Genomic DNA, 24,897 nt, shown 5'->3' with positions numbered 1-24,897 from the left:
AGAACAGCTATACAATACACCTGCCGCTTTACCTTCGATTCAAATACACCAAGTATCTACCACTTATTAAGCTACAGTATTACTGAACAGAACAGAACAGAACAGAACATAAATTTTATTCGACTTAAGCATAAACGCTCATCGTCACAACAATATGTATAGAAATAATGCATGGCATGTGTCAATTATAACATAAGTTCTATTAATAAATCAATCCTAAGTTTGATATAAATATTGTAAAAGTGTGTATAACAATAACAAGAATGTCATCGGTATTAAGGTATAATATGAAAAGGTAATGACAGTATTACTGTAGTTCACTTTTAAGACAATTAAATGTACAGAGACAGGCCCAAAAGCCAAACAATAAACGATGCAATCGGAACGCCTCGGTTATTTTCCGACGGAAAGGTCAGACACCACTTTATAAATTTCATTTTATATCATAAAGTCAATTGACCAATTTCATGCAATATAACACTGATTTATAGTGATAAACGACCCCCAACACGACCCACGTGTACTTAACATTAAACAACGTTAGAAAAAAGTTTCGTTTCTTATAAGAAAAAGAAAATTAGTTGAACATAACCACTGTATATTCGGTAAAATTACTATCAGGTGTACGTGGACAAACACTCCAGCATGTTCAGCCTGTTTTTGAAACCACAAATCCTTCAGCCATTCAACCTATCAATTTGGACGGTAGCCAATGGTCTGAGATAATAAAACGGTTAACAATGTCGGATCCCCAGTTACAGTGTGTGTATACTACGTGATAAATTACGTCATAAATGCTACGTCGGAAGGCAATATTTTGCCTCGAAAGAAGACTTAAAACAAGAATTACTTCACTATTTCTTCACCATTTGCGATGAAACATAGCGCAGTTTACGCCTCTTAAGGAGGTTCGCCTTCGTTCTTTTACCAGAGTTTGATTGAGAGTTTAGTTTCTTCAAACACTTCGACAAACCTTTTCACAATACGGCCGTCTGACGGAGCACTGTCAAAATATTATTTTGGAAACAGGTTTGTCGAAGTGTTTGATTAAACTATTTACCTTATCAAGCTTCGGTAATAAAACGAAGGCGGGGCTCTGTAAGCGGCATGGACTGCCCTTTATTTTATTTAAAATGGTGTAGTAAAAGAAAAGTTATCTTTGATTTAAGTCTTCATTTTAAGCAAAATATTGCCTTCTGACGTAGCGTATATGACGTCATTTATCACGTGGTATACACACACTGAGTTAGTCACCACCACAGCACAAGACCGATTTCTCCACAATTGTTGTTAAGTAAATAGTGTATGAACACTGAATAAAACTAGCAAAATTCATGCTTAGGAGATTGGTTTGTCACTCGATATTTATATGGAATTCTTAGCTTTATTACACCATGTCCATCATATGCCAGTAATAACACTGAAAACAATAAAAGAGCTTGCTTGCAGCATCAATATTTAAATAAATCCAGGCAATGCATTTGGCGTTGGCACTCTGTTCTTGCAGGAATGACAAAACAGCTGAATAACGCAAATAAAACCTATATCACACTGTTATGACAACATGTAATTATGCAAATGCTATATTGTAGGGAAAAGTATATTTGGTCATAAATGCTACCCAAATTGTAGAAATCGAAATCGATAAGGATAAGATCAATATTGAATACTGGCCCAGTAGCGTAAATTTTAAGGAAGTTCCCGTTGGTCATAAATGCTACCCATATTGTAGAAATCGAAATCGATAAGGATAAGATCAATATTGAATACTGGCCCAGTAGCGTAAATTTTAAGGAAGTTCCTGTTAAAAGGTAAAAGGTACAAGCCAGACTGACACACTGGTTTATGCATGTAAACATATAATACGAAACAATAAGGTAATAATTCATATCGAGGGTATCTAATTTTGAATGTTATATGCATTGTTAACAATAACCGTTGTTGTCGACACTTCCTGTATCAAGTAGAATCTCCGGCAAGCTTCGAGATATACCTTGTAAATAGGTTGCAAGATGGGTGATGAGGCCTTTTTTACTTTAATTTGACTAACTGAGGTTGGAAAAAGGCATCTATCATGGACGCTCATGTAAGATAGGTTCATCGCATCCCTCTTGCAGAGTGCCAGAAAGATTGTCTCCCAAAATACGCAATGCACTTAAAAGGGCTTGGCACAGAAATGAAAGTAAAAATGGGAGCAAAAACTAAATTATCATTAATTTTACATTGAATTGCATACAGATGGCTCTGTTATTGCTTGACTAATATTAAAAATAAAATTAAGGGACATGTTGATCAAAATTGTAATTATTTTTGTTTGCATTTTATGGAGTTGGACATTTAAGAGTCATTGTGTGAAGAGTGATCTAAAGGCTAATTATTCCAAATAGATTAAGTATTAATGAAAAAAGGTCTGGAAACATTGCTGAAAAGCTTAGTAACAAGGCTAAATATTTGTTCAAAAAAATCAACTGAGTATCTTATCAGTTACTGTTTTGGTGTTGTTGTTTTTAATAAAAAATGACAATTTACTCAAAGATATTGAGACATATAATTATTGATTAAGACAAATAGAATGTGTAAAGAAACTTTTAATGATTGGGTTTCTCCAAAGCCTAGGAGGTAAAATGAAGCATGACCTGCCGTGAACAAATACTATTTGAAGACAAGTTCTGTCAACTTAGTGCACCAGTCAGTTGTACCCCCCCCCCCGACCCCAGGTCAGGGGCTATACTGGGGTTAAACGAGGAAATGGGCCGTGTTTTTACCTATCAGATGGCCCTGCAGTGCTGGGTGAATGCGGTGGTTTTGCCTTCGCGCGCATGGCAGGGATTTTAGCCGGGGTTGGCTGTACTGAGAGTCAAAGTCCCCGCTATTCCCCGGACCGGGGAGGGGGGCGTGGTTACAATTGACTGGTGCATAGCCACATGACCGTTGTATGGTACTACCAATTGAGCTTACTGGGTGGCTAGTCACCGCCCCACCCCAACCCCACACTGGACACAGAACTGTTTGGACAAAAACATTCACTTTGCAGCCCAAACCCAATAATACTGAAGTAAAGGCATGTATAGCTATCAGCTGGTAAAACTGACTGGGTGCCAAGCTCACACCCACCCACAACCCACAAAACTCTGCACAATGCAATCAATGATTTTACAGAATAGTAATGTTGTTAGAATGGCAAAGCATGGTGTGAAAAATTACACAAGCAAAGTATTACTTAAAACTTACATTTCATAGGGTTATCGTATGGCTGTTGAGAAAATGCTGACATTTAGTCCATGCATGCATTTAATCCGATGTAATGATTCATGCATGCCATGAACCGTATGATCATTTCAATTACTGTCAAGTACATTTTCTGTGTGCTCATGATTTTTCTAGAGGAAACAGAGTGCTTCATGTATAAGGAAACATTTAAATATTCATAAAACGAACATTGTTTGAGGTTACAATAAATATTTTCTCTTAAACAAGCACATTTAATTTAACACAATCCATTTCCTTGTTGTTACAATGGGCCTTCTTTACGCGGATTGAAAACGGTGTTAATCGCCGGTAGCCGCATCGCACTTTCGTATATCCTTACTACTATTTACGAGGTCTATCTCGAAGCTTGCCGGAGATGGCCGTGTTGTTACGATTGCATGTATACCTGTGATAAAATCTCAGTACAATACAACGTATAATTAACCTGAAGTATCCGTCGTAATAGTCTTTACAACATTATCGGCACATTTCATTAGCATTGTATTTACAAATACTAGTACCATCGGACAATCTAATTAAAATTAACAGCCTCAATATACGCTCTTACATCAAGCAAGGAACATCATGTACATCAGTCAGATTGTACAATCGAGGGCCAACAGTAAATCCATATCTGACAGTAGTATTTCTGCGGCCCAAACTGTTACTTTACAACGCTGTGCTTAACTTTCCTGTATGGTTAAATTTGTAAATGTGTTAAAGAGTACGAAAAAGAATTATTACACTAAAAAGCAACTTATTTTATTAAGGAAAACAAATATAAATAATGTATAAAATATTGAAGACACTTCAAAGTTTACTATCTATTTCAACATCGGAGAAAAAAGGTATTAAATATGCTAAAAATGCACCATTTCGGACAAGAAATTTAAAAAAAAATCGCGGGGGAGTATACCCATACCCCCTGCCAACACGGCGAAATGTCAAAAGATTGTGCCCCATAAGTTACGCCCCCTCTTGCGTCAATTCCAGGATCCACACCGACTTTTCAATTGTAAATAAGCTGTACAGGACTGTATGCGAGATTAGATAAGGGTAGTGCCCTTCATTCTCGCTAATATCACGAAAATACTCAAGTCAAATCTCAAACTCAGTCTCAACTCATTTCACCATATAAAAGCATAATAATCTTTAAAATCTTGCATGTTTTACACTTTTTGAAAACGTATTTTCTCATAGAATGTGTTGATAAAAAATGTTGTCAATATTTAAAAAAAAAAACTAAATCTAGAGCAAAAAATATACTTGAGTATTTTATAAGGAATACATAATTGTACTCATTTTTGGCTGTATAATATATTTACCTTGGAATTCGACCAAAGGCTTTAATCAGCATATTCTATGATAGAATGCGCTTTTAAAACTGTAAAAAAACATATATGATTTTTAATAAATTTTAATGCTATGTGATAAAATGAGTTGAGCCTGAGTTTGAGATTCGACTTAAGTGTTTTCGTGATATTGAGGTCTGGTGTAGTTCGGGTGTCGGGGCGAGAACGTGATAGAGCGATGAATAGCCACGTTGTCGCGCGAAAACGCGAACAATTTCATTTTCTTTTGGTGTTGTTCGGGAGTCGGGGCGATGAGGCGAGAACGTGATAAAGGGGAAAAAATACGTAAGATGGCGCTCGAAAACGCGAACAACGACAAAGAGGCACTAGGTATGTATCGTCGCCTCCTTGAAGGTGTGATATGGTGAAACGCCTGCTTATTTATATTTCGTCGCGTTTGCACCTTTTCGCGTCGGGCGAATGATAGAAAACGCCACGAATGTCAATCCGCAAGCGCGAAAAGTCGATAAATTTATTCCTCAGCCTTTTGACTCGGCAAAACTTCTGGACAAACTTTGATTCCTTTTAAAGTAAGTCAAGTGCACCTTAAGGTTGAATGTTCTGATATCTGCCAACAAAACTCGTGTTTTTAAACCGATACAACAATACAAATTTCAGGGATAAAGCGCAAAAGCCTATACTTTAAAGCTGCACTCTCACTGATTGAACGTCAAACTTTTTTTTAGTCTTGGAAAGAGCCAATTTATGCGAAAGTGCATTGAAACCAGTGGTATAAGACAGCTGACAAAAAATCAGATCGCAGATTTTAGTATTTAAGTTCAAAAATTGATATTTTAAGCAATATACTTAAACCGTTAGTAACGCTTTTATCCACAAAACATTTATTAATTTTCGAACGGCAATATGAAATTCTGCGATCTGATCTTTTGTAAGCAGTCTTATATCACTGATTTGCAGATATTTACGTAAAATTTGGCTCATTCCAACATAAAAAAGTTGTCAAAACGGTAAATCTTAGAGAGTGCAGCTTTAAACAAGATCATGTTTAAAGGCGTAAGTATCAAGGTCATACAAAAAAGAAACAAGAAACACGACGGTAAAGGCAGAATAGGTTAAGAGCCCGTCAGACCTTGTCAATTTGGGTCGCCGGAGCTATACCGGAGCAGAATTTTTAGCGATTTTCGGGGATCGGTTCTAGAACGTAAGCGCAATGAAATCACATCGTTAAGAACGGAAGTACATTGTCAAGACATCGATTAGAACACAGCATCCCAAACCTTCCTTGCAACATTTTAACCATACATCTTTCGGTTTCTACAAAAAATGGACCCCTCTAGCCCCTAATTCTTGGGCAACACCCCTACTGGATAATGTGAATGACATTTGCGTATTTTCAATTGGTAAATATAGGTCAACATTTTTTTTATAGAAATGTGTAATATTAAATTTCAAATTAATCATTGTAGCATTTCGAAAGAGAAATTTGAGAGAAAATTGCAAAGACGTCCTCTGCTATTCATGGAATGGTTTTGTGAAAATATAATTGTCTTTAATCCATTATGCGTGTCCTTGAATGCATAAAAACGTAACTGAACAATGATTATAGATATCAAACAATTCCGAAATAACGTGCAAAATAAAAATGAAATTAACACGCTAATTAAACTGCAGTCAATGTTAAAAGTTGTATTAATTCAAAACAAGGTCACTGTCGTTGGCACGATGTTGCGCGAAAGTGTGGTGTTGTGTTGTGAGGGAAACTTGCCAACCAAACTAACATAAGTCAAGGTCGGGAATTGAAGTCGGAGAGCTTTTGTGAAAAACGAGTGCGCTCACCAATACGCTAAACGGACAATTGTATTTCATAGATCAAAATTTATTTCGTACACATATAGACACGACAGCAACCAAGAACTTTCTGACCAGAAGCATAACTCTAAAAAACTATACACAATTCATAGTCGAAGGAGAGTTTTTTTTACCAAAAGCGTCGAAAAGCATCTACCCAATTAACAGCCGGATGACAGTTTCTAACCGAAATCGTAACCCCCAAATACCTGTACGCATTGCAAAGTCGACCGACAGTTTCTGACCAAAAGCATAACCATCAAAAAAACTCTTTCCAAATAACGGTCGGATGACATTTTCGAACCAAAAGCGTTCCCCTCAAACTATCGATACCCAATTAAAGGCGAATGGCAGTATCTGCAACCTTCAGAATCACTGTACCTAAATAACAGTCGAATAACATTTTCTGAAAAAAGTGTAACCCTCCAAATAACTGTTACCAAATAACAGCCAAAGAAGAGTTTCTGACCAGAAGTGTAACACTCCAAATACCTTTACCCAAATAACAGCCAAAGAAGAGTTTCTGACCAGAAGTGTAACCCTTCAAATACCTTTACCCGAATAACAGCCAAAGAACAGTTTCTGACCAGAAGTGTAACCCTTCAAAAATCTTTACCCGAATAACAGCCAAAGAACAGTTTCGGGCCAGAAATGTAACCCTCCAAATACCTTTACCCAAATAACAGCCAAAGAACAGTTTCTGACCAGAATTGTAACTTCCAAATACCTTTACCCGAATAACAGCCAAAGAACAGTTTCTGACCAGAATTGTAACTTCCAAATACCTTTACCCAAATAACAGCCAAAGAACAGTTTCTGACCAGAATTGTAACTTCCAAATACCTTTACCCTAATAACAGCCAAAGAACAGTTTCTGACCAGAATTGTAACTTCCAAATACCTTTACCCAAATAACAGCCAAAGAACAGTTTCTGACCAGAATTGTAACTTCCAAATACCTTTACCCAAATAACAGCCAAAGAACAGTTTCTGACCAGAATTGTAACTTCCAAATACCTTTACCCAAATAACAGCCAAAGAACAGTTTCTGACCAGAATTGTAACTTCCAAATACCTTTACCCAAATAACAGCCAAAGAACAGTTTCTGACCAGAATTGTAACTTCCAAATACCTTTACCCGAATAACAGCCAAAGAACAGTTTCTGACCAGAATTGTAACTTCCAAATACCTTTACCCAAATAACAGCCAAAGAACAGTTTCTGACCAGAATTGTAACCCTCCAAATACCTTTACCCAAATAACAGCCAAAGAACAGTTTCTGACCAGAATTGTAACTTCCAAATACCTTTACCCAAATAACAGCCAAAGAACAGTTTCTGACCAGAATTGTAACTTCCAAATACCTTTACCCAAATAACAGCCAAAGAACAGTTTCTGACCAGAATTGTAACCCTCCAAATACCTTTACCCTAATAACAGCCAAAGAACAGTTTCTGACCAGAAGTGTAACCCTTCAAATACCTTTACCCAAATAACAGCCAAAGAACAGTTTCTGACCAGAATTTTAACTTCCAAATACCTTTACCCAAATAACAGCCAAAGAACAGTTTCTGACCAGATGATGTAACCCTCCAAATACCTTTACCCAAATAACAGCCAAAGAACAGTTTCTGACCAGAATTGTAACCATTCAAGTACCTTTACCCGAATAACAGCCAAAGAACAGTTTCTGACCAGAATTGTAACTTCCAAATACCTTTACCCAAATAACAGCCAAAGAACAGTTTCTGACCAGATGATGTAACCCTCCAAATACCTTTACCCAAATAACAGCCAAAGAACAGTTTCTGACCAGAATTGTAACCCTTCAAGTACCTTTACCCAAATAACAGCCAAAGAACAGTTTCTGACCAGAATTGTAACTTCCAAATACCTTTACCCTAATAACAGCCAAAGAACAGTTTCTGACCAGAAGTGTAACCCTCCAAATACCTTTACCCGAATAACAGCCAAAGAACAGTTTCGGGCCAGAATTGTAACTTCCAAATACCTTTACCCTAATAACAGCCAAAGAACAGTTTCTGACCAGAATTGTAACCCTCCAAATACCTTTACCCGAATAACAGCCAAAGAACAGTTTCGGGCCAGAAATGTAACCCTCCAAATACCTTTACCCAAATAACAGTCAAAGAACAGTTTCTGACCAGAATTGTAACTTCCAAATACCTTTACCCTAATAACAGCCAAAGAACAGTTTCTGACCAGAATTGTAACTTCCAAATACCTTTACCCAAATAACAGCCAAAGAACAGTTTCTGACCAGAATTGTAACTTCCAAATACCTTTACCCTAATAACAGCCAAAGAACAGTTTCTGACCAGAATTGTAACCCTCCAAATACCTTTACCCAAATAACAGCCAAAGAACACTTTCGGGCCAAAAGTGTAACCCTCCAAATACCTTTACCCAAATAACAGCCAAAGAACACTTTCGGGCCAGAAGTGGAACCCTCCAAATACCTTTATCCAAATAACAGCCAAAGAACACTTTCGGGCCAAAAGTGTAACCCTTCAAGTACCTTTACCCAAATAACAGCCAAAGAACAGTTTCGGGCCAGAAGTGTAACCCTCCAAATAACTGTTACCAAATAACAGCCAAAGAACAATTTCCAACCAAAAGTGTTATCCTTCATGTACGTGTTCCCTATTAAAATTCGACGGAAAGTTTCAGACCAAAAGCTAAACACGCAAAATGCCTCTACCCAATTATGATAATGGCATTTGACGTCTTTTAAATGGTGAAACAAAAACAACAACATTTTTAAACCAAATATAGATAGAAACTCAGTATATATAATTTGAAAATAATTATTCTAACTTTTCGAAACTTGGACCACTGAGACTTCACTACAATTCTTAACAGTTCTCTTTCGTGACATCGATTTAAAACCAATGATAAACCACTAGCTCTCACGCATTTGAAAAAGCAAAAATATTTTCATCGTAAACGGTATTTTAATTGAAGAGAAGCATGACCCCAGAGATGGTCTTGTAAAAAACCAGATGCACGAACATTTATACCATGATGAGCCGAATGATATCACAAAAGTGTACGATGATTATTTAGCAAATTTATTAGTCTGTTTCTTGATTAAAGGGACTTGCTCAGGGTTTGTAAAATGCACTTTTATATTACGAAATAAAGTTTGTCAAATCATTAATAGTGTTAAAACTAAGACTCTGACGACCGCGACTCTTTCAGCGGTTTCGCTGTTGCGTGTTTGGTTGATTGACATTATCACGTGATGTTATCAATGTATTGTTATAAGGTTAAAATATCCATTTCTGTTGTATAACTCGTTGTTGCCTTGAGGTTAAGACGTCGGTTTCCTAAAAAAATCTTGACTATACTGGCGTGTGAAACCAAATTTTTTTATATACTTAAATTGTATTTTTTATGCAATTTCAATGTCATAGAGTAAAATAATGATTAAGTAAGTGTTATATACACGGAAAAATAATTTTGGGTCCAAACAAGAACGAGTCCCTTCAAAGTGACACTCTTATTCAAAATCAAAACATACACATGCCTTTTACAACAAACATAAATTTTGACTGATAAACCTTTAACTACTTACTAAATAATGCATTTATTGAAAATATCTATTACTGATAACAAGATTGTAACCGTGTATTTAATAGCTGAAAACGCCAAAGTATTAAATGATTGGTGAATGCTAAAAAATTTACCTGTGATCTACTTTCGTTTCATAAGGTAGAAATACCGTCTTTTCTGCACCTTAATTTTTATTTAACTCGATATCCTTCATAAGAACCATTGTTTTCGACATGTGTTCATCCTTTTTGATATATTAAAACAATAGTATTAATTGTGGTAAATTTATTTGGGAGTAACATCATGATAATGTCAATATGCAAAAAAAAAAACTCAACGCAGCATTTTGTACTTCAAAATGAAACTTTACCAGTAGCGTTTTTTGTATTAATGACTTTAAAACAAAAAGCAGACCCACGGACCGTTTAACTTGTTTGTTTGTAATCCACCGAGTTACAAAATGCACATTGTCCGTTTAATTCACAAGGGAGGTTTAAAGAGCTGCTCTAATGTTTCCACGCTCCGAAACAATTGAACGAATACCTCTATTCTTTAAATTGTCATTACAACGAATGCAAATGGACACATTTGAACTTAAAGGCTTTAACGAATACATTTATTATATAATCACAGAATCAGAATACAAAACAAAGATAAGATAATGATTACAGCAACAAAAGTGTTTCTGTAGTCGTGGATGTTTAACTGTTATCATGATGAACCTTGCACATAAATAAAGATATCAGCTTTAAAAAGATGTAATTAGAAAGAGCAGCAATGGCTTCAACATTACTTATACTTCATTATCGGCGGGTTAAATATTTGAATATGTTTTGAAAATCTTAAGTAAAATTCCTGATTTTTAATGAATGTCGAAAGGTGAAACGCGTATTTGTAGTATTAACTGACGCCTTGAATAGATGCACAAATATATATATAGGGTTATGTCGAATGAAAATTATCAGGGTCATCAAGGAGATAGGTGAAACAATCCAAAGTGGAAATGGATGAAAATGTAAACCATATTGAGACTTGGAAAATAAAATAGGTTACACCCATGGCATGTCGCTAATTTTTGTATTTATAATTTTCTTCAACCTTCTTCATCTTAATATTACCAGTTTCTTTATCAAAACACTCAAAATAACGTCACAGTTGCTTGGAGGAAATAAACTCTCAGAAATTTGGTTTCATATGACCTGTAAATATCTTAGTGACAATCAACCATGCCGTATCATTGGTTATTCAGATTCATTAAAGGTGTCTGAAGACGCCTAACAAAGATGAAGAACTGTAGTTTAACAATGTCAGAAAATCTCAAAAGTCTACATAAAGCCTAAGTTCAAGCAACTGTGGTTATCGTCGTTGTTTCTGCCAACCTACGATATGTCCTTTGAGAAAACTATTATATATATATATGGGGTGTCTTTTCAATTGACCAGTCACCAAAGCAATCACTGCCACTTGTTCAGATAATCTGGTGAGGGTTTTCCATTAGTCCATTGGGTAATGTAAGCATGTACTTTTATTTATTTATAAAATATAATCTTGTTATTGGTCAAGTAATTGCTTAATTGACCACTGGCGATTGGTCAATTCAAGTGACAAGAATACGCCTTAATTACGAGGGTGATAGTGGTCTAGTGGTATAGGTGTTCGACTCACGGCAGGACTGGTCGTTAATTTTAAATTTTGTTCTGAGAAACAATAGTTGTCTTTTAAAGATGCACTCTTGGTCCCAAATAATCAATACCACGGCTGGTTCATCCGAAAAGGATGAATAAATATAGAAAACAATGGTTCATATGAAGGATACCACCCTGCCAACACTATAATAAATTTCGGTTCTGAGGAAAGAGCGCAAGTCTAAAGGCTAATTAGGCCCCCTCCTAAGTCGAATCCTTGACCGCCCAGTACCTTAATATGTAGCATCAAAACAATTGTGAACAATTCAGAGTTCTCATTCAGGTCAGGACTACCAGTTTATTTATATTTTTACCAAGAATTAATAGTGAAGGTGTCAGTTGAATAAATACTCTTAAATTACCACCAGATCTAACAAACCTTAAATTTTAAATACAAAGTGAGAATGCAAACGTGAAAAATACCTTAAAATGGTACATCAAATAATCACGGACAATTTTAGGGCACTGATTTGCGACACGACTATCCGTTAATTCTAATGTTCTAGCAATAAACTATATATAGTTACAGTGTCTGATGAATAAAACCCACATTGACACGTCCAATCCAACAAGTCTTAAACGTTAAGTAAAAAAGTTAGTATGAAATGCAAACAAGTAAATTACCTTAAAATGAAACATCAAATAATCACGGACAATTTAAGCACTTATTTAGCACCAGTTCTTATTCTACCAAGAAACTATATATAGTTACAGTGTCTGATGAATTAAACCCACATGGACACTTTCAAATGTCCACCAGATCAAGCAAACCTTAAACGTCACATATGAGAGTGAGAATTAAATACAAAGGAGTAAATTACCTTAAATTGTAACACCAAATAAGCACGAACAGTTTAGAGCACTTATTCACGAGGCAACTACACGTTTACTCATATCTTCTACCAGAAAACTTTTGTGTCAGTGTCTGTTGAATTAAGCTGGCATAAACACTCCCAAATTATCACCATATCTAATACACCTTAAACGTCAAAATATAAACGAGTGCATTACCTTAAAATGTACCATCAGAACAATCGCGAACAATTTAGAGCACTTATTCACGACGCAACTACCCGTTAATCCAAATTGCTTCTGCCAATCTTCTACCAAGAAGTACCTAGCAGCTTTATAACAAACTACAGCTTCTTATTGGAAACCAATAGTGTCGCGTCGGGCTCTACAGGTGCGTAATACAATCTCTGAATGAATACTGAATGTTTTATGCGTAATAAAACTGTGTTTTCCGATCACCCAATGAACAAGATTGTGGACCAAATTGCTTGGTGTTGCTTGGAAGAAACCGGAAATATCGGCTCAGTAGTTGTATATTTCTTTTTTCGTTTGGAAGAATATTACAAACGTTTTATGTTTGAGCAATGTTCCATTGACAACTGCCACAATTTGGCTTACCTATTTTGATTTTTTTAGTCAAAGAACATATATAAATTAAGTTTTTGTAAGATTAAACATATCATGCCTTAGTTCTTGCTTAAACAGCCATTCATTGTCAAACTATATTATTTCACATATTCAGAAATTCTTATGTATTATTTTGACATGTGGCGATGCATTGTGTCGGTTTAAACAGTATTTATTTAGATATTAAAAAAAGACAAAATAAATACTACAAACATTAAGCAAAATCAAGCTAGTACAAGTAAACACTCAAGCAACAATACATGGAAAACGCATAATTTTGGTCGCAATGTATTGACATAATTTTGAGGAACGCTTAAAGCGTATACAATGTCTCGTTTCTGTCGTTCTAACAAGTTGCTTTAAAATGTAAAATGGTTGGTGTAAACTACGTGTATTGAGGTGTATAGTAGTTATTACAATATTGGATAGTGTAAATTATTATCAATCGTATTGCAAATTGTAATGAGGTATGCATTTGAGTAAATAACAAAGAATACACAAGTAACAGGGTATGAATTAAAGTAAAAGTGTACGAGTAATTGTGAAAGTAAAAAAGGACATGTCAAGAAGCAGGTGATGCATTGTGTTGAATATATATCTATGTCGATTAGGTCAGTGACCAAGTGTTTTCTTGATATCTTTTTTTTAAACTGAATTATATTTTGCATAAAAACGTTTACTTTTGTGTTACCCCTTATTTTTATATGGCAAAAACGTTAGTGTTTTGCACAAGATCATACACTTTTCATTATTTCAGACAACCAAATTGTTCATAAGTTTTTTTTCTAAGATATCGTTATTGTTCTGGCTTAAAACTTATGTAAATCTGATTAAACCAATCGGAACTCTTCTTACACTTGTAAATGGAGTCAACTTTATACGAGAATTCGCTGAGATTACGAAATTGTTTCAGATATGTAGCTTATAATGTATGCAAACTTTTCCACACGCATTTGCATAAGCCGGAACAGCTAAATGGGTAAAGCGGACAACTTTAGAACACCTTTCAATGTATTTAAGATGTTTGTCATAAGTTTTCCATTTTAATTGATGTTGAATGTGAATGTGGTCTCAAATATAAGTCCTGCTTGTTCGTCCCTTTTGGGGGTGGGGGCGGTGTGTGTGTTTGTGTGTGTGTGTATATATATATACATCACCTGGAGAAAAACAAAATGCACAAATTATCATTTACAAATGGCATAGCAAGTGGAGCATGTGAGGAATTGTTAGCATAGTACGTGAAATGATAAAATATTGTTATTGTACCGTGATGTTCCCTGAAGCTGCTCGTGATTTACAAAGAAAATATATATAAATGGTTAGTTTTTACGTAAAGCGTGAACGAAAATATTTTCTTCCGCAATCGGAAACTAAGAATTTTATTTTAATTTTTACAATAGTGGTTGTCTGTTCAATTAAAGCATTATTTTAAGAGAATTGTTTGGTCATTATTTGAATGGATTTGAATAAATCAATTGTAATCTTTTGTTATGAGCACACAACATTACATTTGATTTATTCAAATCCATTCAAATAATAACATTTTCCGAGTCTTCGAAATTTGAAAATATTCATTTCGAAGCTGAAAACACTGCAAAAATACTAAGATGAACGGTTTTCTTTCGTGACATCGACTTTAAACCCAACGAAGATCACATTTCCTTTCGCGTGTTCGAATAAGGAAAACGTTATTATAATAATTGGAGGGACAAATTCAAATTGCAAAGAAATTTATGTTATTCATGGGATGGTCTTGTGAAAAAGGTCACTGTCAATCCATGTGTCATGCATGAAAACCGTGCTTTAAAGAAGGGGAATGTTCATTTTCATTCCAGCAAATTTGCACAAAATAATACAAAATGTTTTGGGCGCTCTAATTGTATATTATAATAGAATGTGAGCCTTGTATTATAGTAATATATTCACAATGTCTTTTATTTGAGCCGTATTTTTTAAAGATGCAATCTTACTCCCAAATAAGATTGACCACAATTAATAATATTGTTTTAATATTCCAAAATGGCTGAATAAATGTCAAAAGTAATGGTTCTTATGAAGGATATCAAAGTTAATTTGAAAGAAATCAGCATAAAACACAGTATTTCTATCTTTTGAGACTGTAGTAGACCACAGTAAATCTTTTAGCATTCACCAATCATTGAATATGTTTGCGCTCTCTGATTTTTAATTCACGGTTATAATCTGGTTACCAGTAGTTAATATTTTCCATAAATTCATTATTTAGTAAGGAGTTAAAGGTTTGTCACTCAAAATTAATGTATGTTATACGTGTGTATGAATTGGTCCTGAATAAGAGTGTCACTTTAAATACTGCAGATATCATGGATTGATGCACAAAGAAACGAATTCATTTTTTAAATAAAGGATCGTAGTTTTAACTTCACAAATCTTTAATCAGCAGGACGATCAGAGATGGCAAGACGTCAATTTCTTTCAGTTTACCACTTAGATACTGACTAAAGGTCCGTTCTTACAAATATTTAGCAAAATAACGAAAATATGACATTAACTCTAAAAATGCTTGGTAAGCATCATTTGTGATCGTCACTAAAATATCTTTCAGAAAGTATATGTCTTCCTTTGGAATCAGTCAATGTTCGATTTCCTATTTATCTTCACCATCCAAAAGTAATTTTCTGATCATAATGCAATATATGGTGTTCTTTCTAACCTTAATAACACCAATTTAATACATAAGAAAATTTCAAAATCAATAAAACAATCTTTCTCTGAAAGAAATATGAAACAGACAATTCCTTGACATGACCTAAACCAAATTGGTTGTTCGCGAATGTAAATTGTAATCGGTTTGGCGTAATGCGTAATGCTCCTCTCTGTATCTTTAAGTAGCTTTCCGTGTTTGCCATAATTTAACTTCGGTTTGTATTGATGTTATAAGAATGTGAATGAGTGTAATGTCGTGTATAGGTCGTATTCGTGCCACCCTCTCTTATGACTCGAGTAGTTTATAAGCTTGTCATGAATATATTTTCTTGTTTGAGCATTCCTTCTTATTCAACTCAACTCAGCTCAGTTTATTTCATAAAGCATATAACATGCTTATAGCAAATAGTTGTTTACAACGTATGCAAGGGCATGATTTAAAGCAATATCGAACAGTTTATTCAGAATAGCAAACAAATGTTATCATAGATAAAAGACAAAAATACTACTAGATCTTAAAGGGACTCGCCCATGTTTCATGTTTACATCCAAACACCAACCTTAAGCTTGAACCCAATAAACGTTTATAGATAGAGAGAATAACAAAAGAGAGCGTAAATTACAAAATAGAACATCTATAAAAAATAACTAAAACATATCGAAACAGGGCAATGATAAAGAGCATAACAAACAGAGCATATAAAAAGAGCACGACAAAAAGAGCAAAGATTAAGCGCAACACAAAAACAGAACAGACATTGTATTCAGATTTGCACAACGTATATGGTCTTTATTAAATTAATTCACATTTTTTCATACATTATGTCAACGTTTATGTACAAGTTAATGCAGTAACGCATACAAATGGTATACATGTACTAAAAGTGTTCATATAATCTCGAAACTACTTACATCTATATATCTACATCTCTACATCTTACATCTCGTACATAGGTAAATGGGTATTATTGGAGGTTGAAATACACATAATAAATCAAATGACAATAAAGCATTTCTTTAAAAGAGCTTAGTTTACAACTTTTAAGTTTCAAGCTTTATTTAGTATAAATTCTCTGCCATGAAACAAAAAAACTGCCGGCAATTACATAATAACACACACATAGTATAAACAAAGACCGATATTGGTCCCATGAGATTCCCGCTTATTGATGTCATTGCGAGCACTCAAAGTGTCTCCCTTGTTTACACTCGTTATTTGACCTCGTGAAATACATTTCAAGATGTTATTTCAATGTGTCATGTATCCACTCATGAATTAGATAGAAAGAAATATTGTCATGGAGAGTTTTTGAAAATATTTTCTTAATAATCAGACTTAACTTGAAAACCGATTATTTTCCGTGCAATTAGGACACTATCCCAAGAGAATACTTCGGTTACTATTGAATGTACTTCAAGGAATCAATTGCTTTGTTTGTTATGAGCGGAAATTTTTAAGCCAATGAATCAAGAACCATCGGGAAAGGTGTTTGCTTTTGATTATTAAAATCATATTATATATATTCATTCGGAACACCTCGCCCATCTCCACCATACGGATGAATACCGACGTAAAAGTAGTTCGTAAAGAATAATAATAATTAATATTAATTGTAGTGCCTTAACGGGTAATTACATAACAATTTATAACTGCGTTCGAATTGACGTTCAGTGAAGTGCATTAATTTTATTGCATAAATCATTGTGATTCATTCGAGTAAAATCTTTAGGCTTAGCTGCTATATTGAAATTACTACGCGATCTACTTTCAGTGTTGTTCAATGTAAAGAATTCTGACATTGTCAGCCGCCCATATACATCCAAGGCTGTTTTCGAAGGAAAATGTCCGCGTTGGCCCGATAGGAAAGGTGTGTGCTTTTGATTAGTAAAACCATATAACATATTCTTTCGAGTACATGACAGTTCACTTTGTATAATTGAGTTCAATGGCGTAATATGCTTAAGTACTAGGATTTTAGATAGACACTGTTGTTCCTGAAGCACCTTTTAATGAAGAGCAATTTTCAAACTTTTCAGTAGTCTCTGATATGGACATCTCAAAGATTATTCGCAATTCTCCTAACAAATCCTGTGAAATAGACCCCATTCCAACATGGCTGTTGAAAGATTGTTTAGGTGAACTATTACCATTGATCACCAAAATCATTAACACTTCACTTGAAAGGGCATATGTACCACCAGCTTTTAAAAGCTCAAGAGTAAGACCTTTAATCAAGAAGACAGGATTAGATCAAGAGGTACTGAAAAACTACCGGCCTGTATCGAATTTACCGTTTTTGTCAAAGGTTCTCGAGAAAGCTGTCGATTCCCAACTCGAAAGACACCTATCTGCACATAACCTTCATGAAGAACGCCAGTCTGCTTATAAGCAATTTCATTCAACAGAATCTGCTTTATTATGTGTACAAAATGACATCCTCCGCTCACTTGATCAGAATGAGGCTACGGTGCTAGTCATGTTGGACTTATCTGCTGCTTTTAATACGATTGACCACAGCACCCTGCTTTGCCGACTTGAACAACACTTTGGCATAGTAGGCAAACCTCTACAATGGATGAAATCGTATCTATCCGAGCGTCATCAAACAGTCTGTATCGATGGAGAACTGTCAAAACCTGTATGTTTGACATTTTCTGTGCCACAAGGGTCTGTTCTTGGCCCCAAGAATTACATCATGTACACCAAACCTGTGGGTGCGATTTGTCGGAAGCATGAACTTCAATATCATTTCTACGCTGACGATTCGCAATTGTACATGGCGTTTAAACCAAAGGAAGCTGTTTCACGCAATGAGACTCTGCAACGGATTGAATCGTGCCTAAATGACATCGTACTGTGGATGAACAATAACTTTCTAAAACTCAATGCTGACAAAACTGAAATGATTGTCTTTGTACCAAAACGTAGTAAAGTTGAAGACCTTACTATACGAGTAGGTGATTCTGTTATAAAACCATCGACAACAGTTCGAAACCTTGGTGCCGTACTAGACTCTCACTTAGACATGGAACAACATGTAAACTCTGTCTCTCGTTCATGCTTCATGCAAATTCGACAAATAGGTCAAATCCGGAAATACCTGACCGTTGACTCAACCAGAACCCTGATAAACACGTTAGTGACATCAAGGCTGGATTATTGTAATTCGCTGCTTTGTGGATCTCCAAAGTACGTTCTCAATAAACTCCAAAATGTTCAAAATACGGGTGCTCGGGTTATCACCAGGACACCACGTAACAGCTACATAACCCCTGTGTTAAAGGAACTACATTGGCTTCCGGTGCACATCCGAGTTGAGTACAAAATCCTCACTACTGTGTTTAAAGCGCTTCACGGACAGGCCCCTACTTACATACGCAACATGCTAGACATTTATATCCCATCCAGACAACTTAGGTCCCAAAATGATTGTTTAACACTGGTTGTACCGCGTAGTAGGACTGTGACTTATGGTGATCGTGCATTCATGACGGCAGCCCCTAAACTCTGGAATGCCCTACCTAGAACACTTAGAAGCTGTGAAACTCTGCCAGTGTTTAAAAGAGCACTTAAAACTCACTTTTTTAAGAAGTTTTATCTGGACTAATTACTTTGATAACCTGGTCGCTTTAGAGTCTTGAGACTTATCTGTATCTTATTTTTATGTGTGTCTTTTTAACTCTTATTTTACATTTGAATTAAATCTGTGACTTGAGTAATATTGATGTTTTAAATTTTTTAAATATTTTTATTTTTATCTTTTTAAATATTGTAACATTCTAGTAATTCTGTACAGTACTTTTGAACGTGTTAATGTACATGAAAAAAGTGCTTGAGAAGTCTGGTAAATAATAATAATAATAATAATAATTTAATGGAATCTGTTCAAGGCAATATGTATACTACTCGTATGTTGCTAAGTTTCTCCTGTAATAAGTTTAGTATCAAACAAGAAATATCGCGAATAAAGGGTACTCGGACATTGTAAACCAGGCGTTAACTAGTGTTCGAAGGTTGTTTGAATATAGGACCAAACTGGAGAATGCTGATCTGCAATGGTTATGAGCAGTGTAAAACAGTCCATGACAGAAAAAAAACGAAATAAATTTAAATACTTGCACACCTTTTCGGATACCGAAATAGTTGAATGTGGAGACGCTTTACTAAACTATGCCCAATACGGCGTAAGATGGCCTTGAGCTATGATTATCGGTCATCCAGATCCGAAATTGTATCATTGTTTACCATCTTCCCGTTGTGTTTGAGGGATCATCTGTCTTACATTTCTTGGTAAATCTTTCGCGAAAAGTAAATATCTTCAATTTTTAAACAACCAGACAGCTTAAAACATCGTATTCGATACTCCTTAATTTTGTTCGACCTTTCTTTATAATGGCAAGTAAGATTTCTAGTTTCACTTTACAATATTTACAATGGTCAATAGGATTACTAGTATCTTTTTACAACGGCAAATGAAAAACTTCATATTTAGTTCATCTCCGTTCATTCCACAGGGCGTCTGAGGGTCAAGAATGTGTAGTAGAAAAAAATCTCCAACATTCAAGTATGTGTGGTTGTGAAAAATCTCCAACATTCAAGTATGTGTTGTTGTGAAAAATCTCCAACTTTCAAGTATGTGTGGTTGTGAAAAATCTCCAACTTTCAAGTATGTGTGGTTGTGAAAAATCTCCAACATACAAGTATGTGTGGTTGTGAAAAATCTCCAACATTCAAGTATGTGTGGTTGTGAAAAATCTCCAACATTCAAGTATGTGTGGTTGTGAAAAATCTCCAACATTCAAGTATATGTTGTTGTGAAAAATCTCCAACATACAAGTATGTGTGGTTGTGAAAAATCTCCAACATTCAAGTATGTGTGGTTGTGAAAAATCACCAACATTCAAGTATGTGTGGTTGTGAAAAATCACCAACATTCAAGTATGTGTGATCGTGAAAAATCTCCAACATTCAAGTATGTGTGGTTGTGAAAAATCTCCAATATACAAATATGTGTGGTTGTGAAAAATCTCAAACAATCAAGTATGTGTGGTTGTGAAAAATGTGGTTGTGAAAAATCTCCAACATACAAGTATGTGTGGTTGTGAAAAATCTCCAACAATCAAGTATGTGTGGTTGTGAAAAATCTCCAACATACAAGTATGTGTGGTTGTGAAAAATCTCCAACATTCAAGTATGTGTGGTTGTGAAAAATCTCCAACATACAAGTATGTGTGATTGTGAAAGTTCTCCAACATACAAGTATGTGTGGTTGTGAAAATTCTCCAACATACAAGTTTGTGTGGTTGTGAAAATTCTCCAACATACAAGTTTGTGTGGTTGTGAAAAATCTCCAACATTCAAGTATGTGTGGTTGTAAAAGTTCTCCAACATACAAGTATGTGTGGTTGTGAAAAATCTCCAACATACAAGTATGTGTGGTTGTGAAAAATCTCCAACATACAAGTATGTGTGGTTGTGAAAAATCTCCAACATACAAGTATGTGTGGTTGTGAAAAATCTCCAACATACAAGTATGTGTGGTTGTGAAAGTTCTCCAACATACAAGTTTGTGTGGTTGTGAAAAATCTCCAACATACAAGTTTGTGTGGTTGTGAAAATTCTCCAACATTCAAGTATGTGTGGTTGTGAAAATCCTCCAACATACAAGTATGTGTGGTTGTGAAAAATCTCCAGCATACAAGTGTGTGTGGTTGTGAAAAATCTCCAGCATACAAGTGTGTGTGGTTGTGAAAAATCTCCAACATTCAAGTATGTGTGGTTGTGAAAATTCTCCAACGTACAAGTATGTGTGGTTGTGAAAGTTCTCCAACATACAAGTATGTGTGGTTGTGAAAAACCTCCAACATACAAGTATGTGTGGTTGTGAAAAATCTCCAACATACAAGTATGTGTGGTTGTGAAAAACCTCCAACATACAAGTATGTGTGGTTGTGAAAAATCTCCAACATACAAGTATGTGTGGTTGTGAAAAATCTCCAACATTCAAGTATGTGTGGTTGTGAAAAATCTCCAACATACAAGTATGTGTGGTTGTAAAAGTTCTCCAACATACAAGTATGTGTGGTTGTGAAAAATCTCCAACATACAAGTATGTGTGGTTGTGAAAAATCTCCAACATACAAGTATGTGTGGTTGTGAAAAATCTCCAACATACAAGTATGTGTGGTTGTGAAAAATCTCCAACATACAAGTATGTGTGGTTGTGAAAAATCTCCAACATTCAAGTATGTGTGGTTGTGAAAATCCTCCAACATACAAGTATGTGTGGTTGTGAAAAATCTCCAACATACAAGTCTGTGTGGTTGTGAAAAATCTCCAGCATACAAGTGTGTGTGGTTGTGAAAAATCTCCAACATTCAAGTATGTGTGGTTGTGAAAAATCTCCAACATTCAAGTATGTGTGGTTATGAAAAATCTCCAACATACAAGTATGTGTGGTTATGAAAAATCTCCAATATTAAAGTATGTGTGGTGGGGAGAAATATCCAGTATTTAAGAATGTGTGGTGGATGCAATACCCCCTGTATTCAACTATCTGTGGTTGAGAAAATACCTCCTGTATTCAAGTATGTGTGGTTAAGAAAATACCCCCTGTATTCAAGTATCTGTGGTTGGGAAAAACCTCCAGCATTCAAGTATGTGGGGTTGAGAAAATACCTCCTGTATTCAAGTATGTGTGGTTGAGAAAATATCCCCTGTATTCAAGTATCTGTGGTTGGGAAAAACCTCCTGCATTCAAGTATGTGTGGTTGAGAAAATATCTCCTGTATTCAAGTATGTGTGGTGGAGAAAATACACCCTGTATTCAAGTATGTGTGGTTGAGAAAATACCTCCTGTATTCAAGTATATGTGGTGGAGAAAATACACCCTGTATTCAAGTATGTGTGGTTGAGAAAATACCTCCTGTATATAAGTATGTGTGGTTGAGAAAATACCTCCTGTATTCAGGTATCTCTGGTTGAGAAAATACCTACTGTATTCAAGTATGTGTGGTTGAGAAGATACCCCCTGTATTAAAGTATGTGTGCTTGAGAAAAAAAACCTCCAGCATTGAAGTATTTGCGGTTGAGAAAATACCTCCTGTATTCAGGTATCTGTGGTTGATAAAATACCTACTGTATTCAAGTATATGTGGTTGAGAAGAAACCCCCTGTATATAAGTATCTGTGGTTGAGAAGAAACCCCCTGTATATAAGTATGTGTGGTTGAAAAAATACCTCCTGTATTCAAGCTTATCTTTTGTGTAGGTTTCAGCTGAACATGATAGGTTACAGTCGAACCCCGTTGGCTCGAACTCACAGGGGCAGCGAAAATACATCGAGTGTCGGAAAATTTGAGCCAAGCGGGAATGCTAACGTTCAGTTTAAAGAAATCGGTCCTTTACATAGCGTTCGAGACAACGAGGAATTCCAGCCATGATCTAAACCAAATTGGTTGTCCGAGAATGTAAATTGTAATTGGTTTGGTGTAATGTTTAATGCTCCTTTCTGTATCTTTAAGTAGCTATTGATGTTCCAAAAATGTGAACAAGTGTAATGTCGTGTATAGGTCGTGTTCGTGCCACCCTCTTTAATGACTAGAGTAGTTTATAAGCTTGTCATGAATATATTTTGCTGTTTGAGCATTCCTTCTTATTCAACTCAAATCAACTCAGTTTATTTCATAAAACATATAACATGCTTATAGCAAAAAGCTGTTTACAACGTATGCAAGGGCATGATTTAAAGTAATATAGAACAGTTTATTCAGAAAGGCAAACAATGTTATTATAGATAAAATACAAAAAAAAAGATCTTAAAGGGACTCGCCCATGTTTCATTTTGTTCATGTTTACATCCAAACATCCAGCCTTTAACTTGAACCGAATTAACTTTCATAGATAAAGAGCATAACAAAAGAGAGCATAGATAAAGAGAGAAATTAGATTAAGCGCATAACAAAAGAAATCATAGATAAAGAGCATAATATAGATTACGCGCATAACAAAACGGAGCAAAGATAAATCGCATAACAAAACAGAACGGAGATAAAGCGCATAACAAAACAGAGCATATATTAAGAGCATAACAAAACAAAACACAGATAAAGAACTTGACAAAACAGAGCAAAGACAAGAGCATAACAACAAACATTGATAAAGCGCATAACAAATTAGAGCATAGATTAAGCGCATAACACAACAGAACATAGATAAGAGCATAACACAACAGAACATAGATAAAGAGCATAACACAACAGAACATAAATAAGATCATAACAAAATAAATTAGATAAAGCGCATAACAAAATAGGGTATAGATTAAGCGCATAACAAAACAGAACATAGAAAAGAGCATAACAAAAACATAGATAAAGCGCATAACAAAATAGAGCATAGATGAAGCACTGAACACAACATAACATAGATAAGAGCATAATACATCAGAACATAGATAAAGAGCTTAACAAAAAACATAGATAAAGCGCATAACAAAATAAAGCCTAGATTAAGCGCATAAAAACAGAACATAGATAAAGCGCATAATAAAACAGAGCAAAGATTCAGCGCATGACCCAACATAACATAGATAATAGCATAACACAACAGAAAATAGATAAAGAGCATAACAAAACAGAACAAAGATAAAGCGCATAATAACACAACATAACATAGATAAAGCGCATAACAAAACAGAACATAGATAAAGCGCATAACAAAACAGATCATAAATAAGGCGCATAACAAAATATAATTTAGATAAAGGGCATAACAAAACAGAACGTAGATAAAGCGCATATCAAAACAGAGCATAGATTAAGCGCATTACATAACATAACATAGATAAGAACATAAAAAAAACAGAACATAGATAACGCGTATAACAAAAGAGCGCATAGATTAGACGCATAACACAATATAACACAGATAAAGCGCATTACAACAAAGGCGCATAGATAAAGAGCATAACAAAACAGAGCATAGAAAAAGAGCATAGCAATAAAGGACAGACATTTTATTCAGATTTGCACAAAGTATATCGTCTTAAATAATTTGTATGTACAATTTCTCATACAATTTGTCAACGTGCTTGCACAAGTAAATTTAATTACGGACATG

General features: G+C 35.1%; 1 long non-coding RNA gene across 2 annotated transcripts in view; it reads right to left on the bottom strand.

Annotated features, from left to right (window-relative positions):
* LOC128237008 (uncharacterized) overlaps positions 1-12,749 on the bottom strand; it is a 37,079-nt gene extending 24,330 nt beyond the window's left edge. Inside the window, exon 1 of one of the 2 annotated variants that reach the window (XR_008261474.1) lies at positions 12,685-12,749. This is a non-coding gene — a long non-coding RNA (uncharacterized LOC128237008). Of the gene's footprint in view, positions 1-12,494; positions 12,661-12,684 lie in introns of those variants that run through there. The other variant, XR_008261475.1, reaches the window with a different exon arrangement.
* Positions 12,750-24,897: the final 12,148 nt, after the last annotated feature.

This window comes from Mya arenaria, chromosome 6 (genome assembly GCF_026914265.1).
Source record: "Mya arenaria isolate MELC-2E11 chromosome 6, ASM2691426v1".
NCBI lineage: Eukaryota > Metazoa > Mollusca > Bivalvia > Myida > Myidae > Mya > Mya arenaria.
Note: the sequence above shows the minus strand (reverse complement) of the source record. Positions and strands in the feature narration are given on the sequence as shown.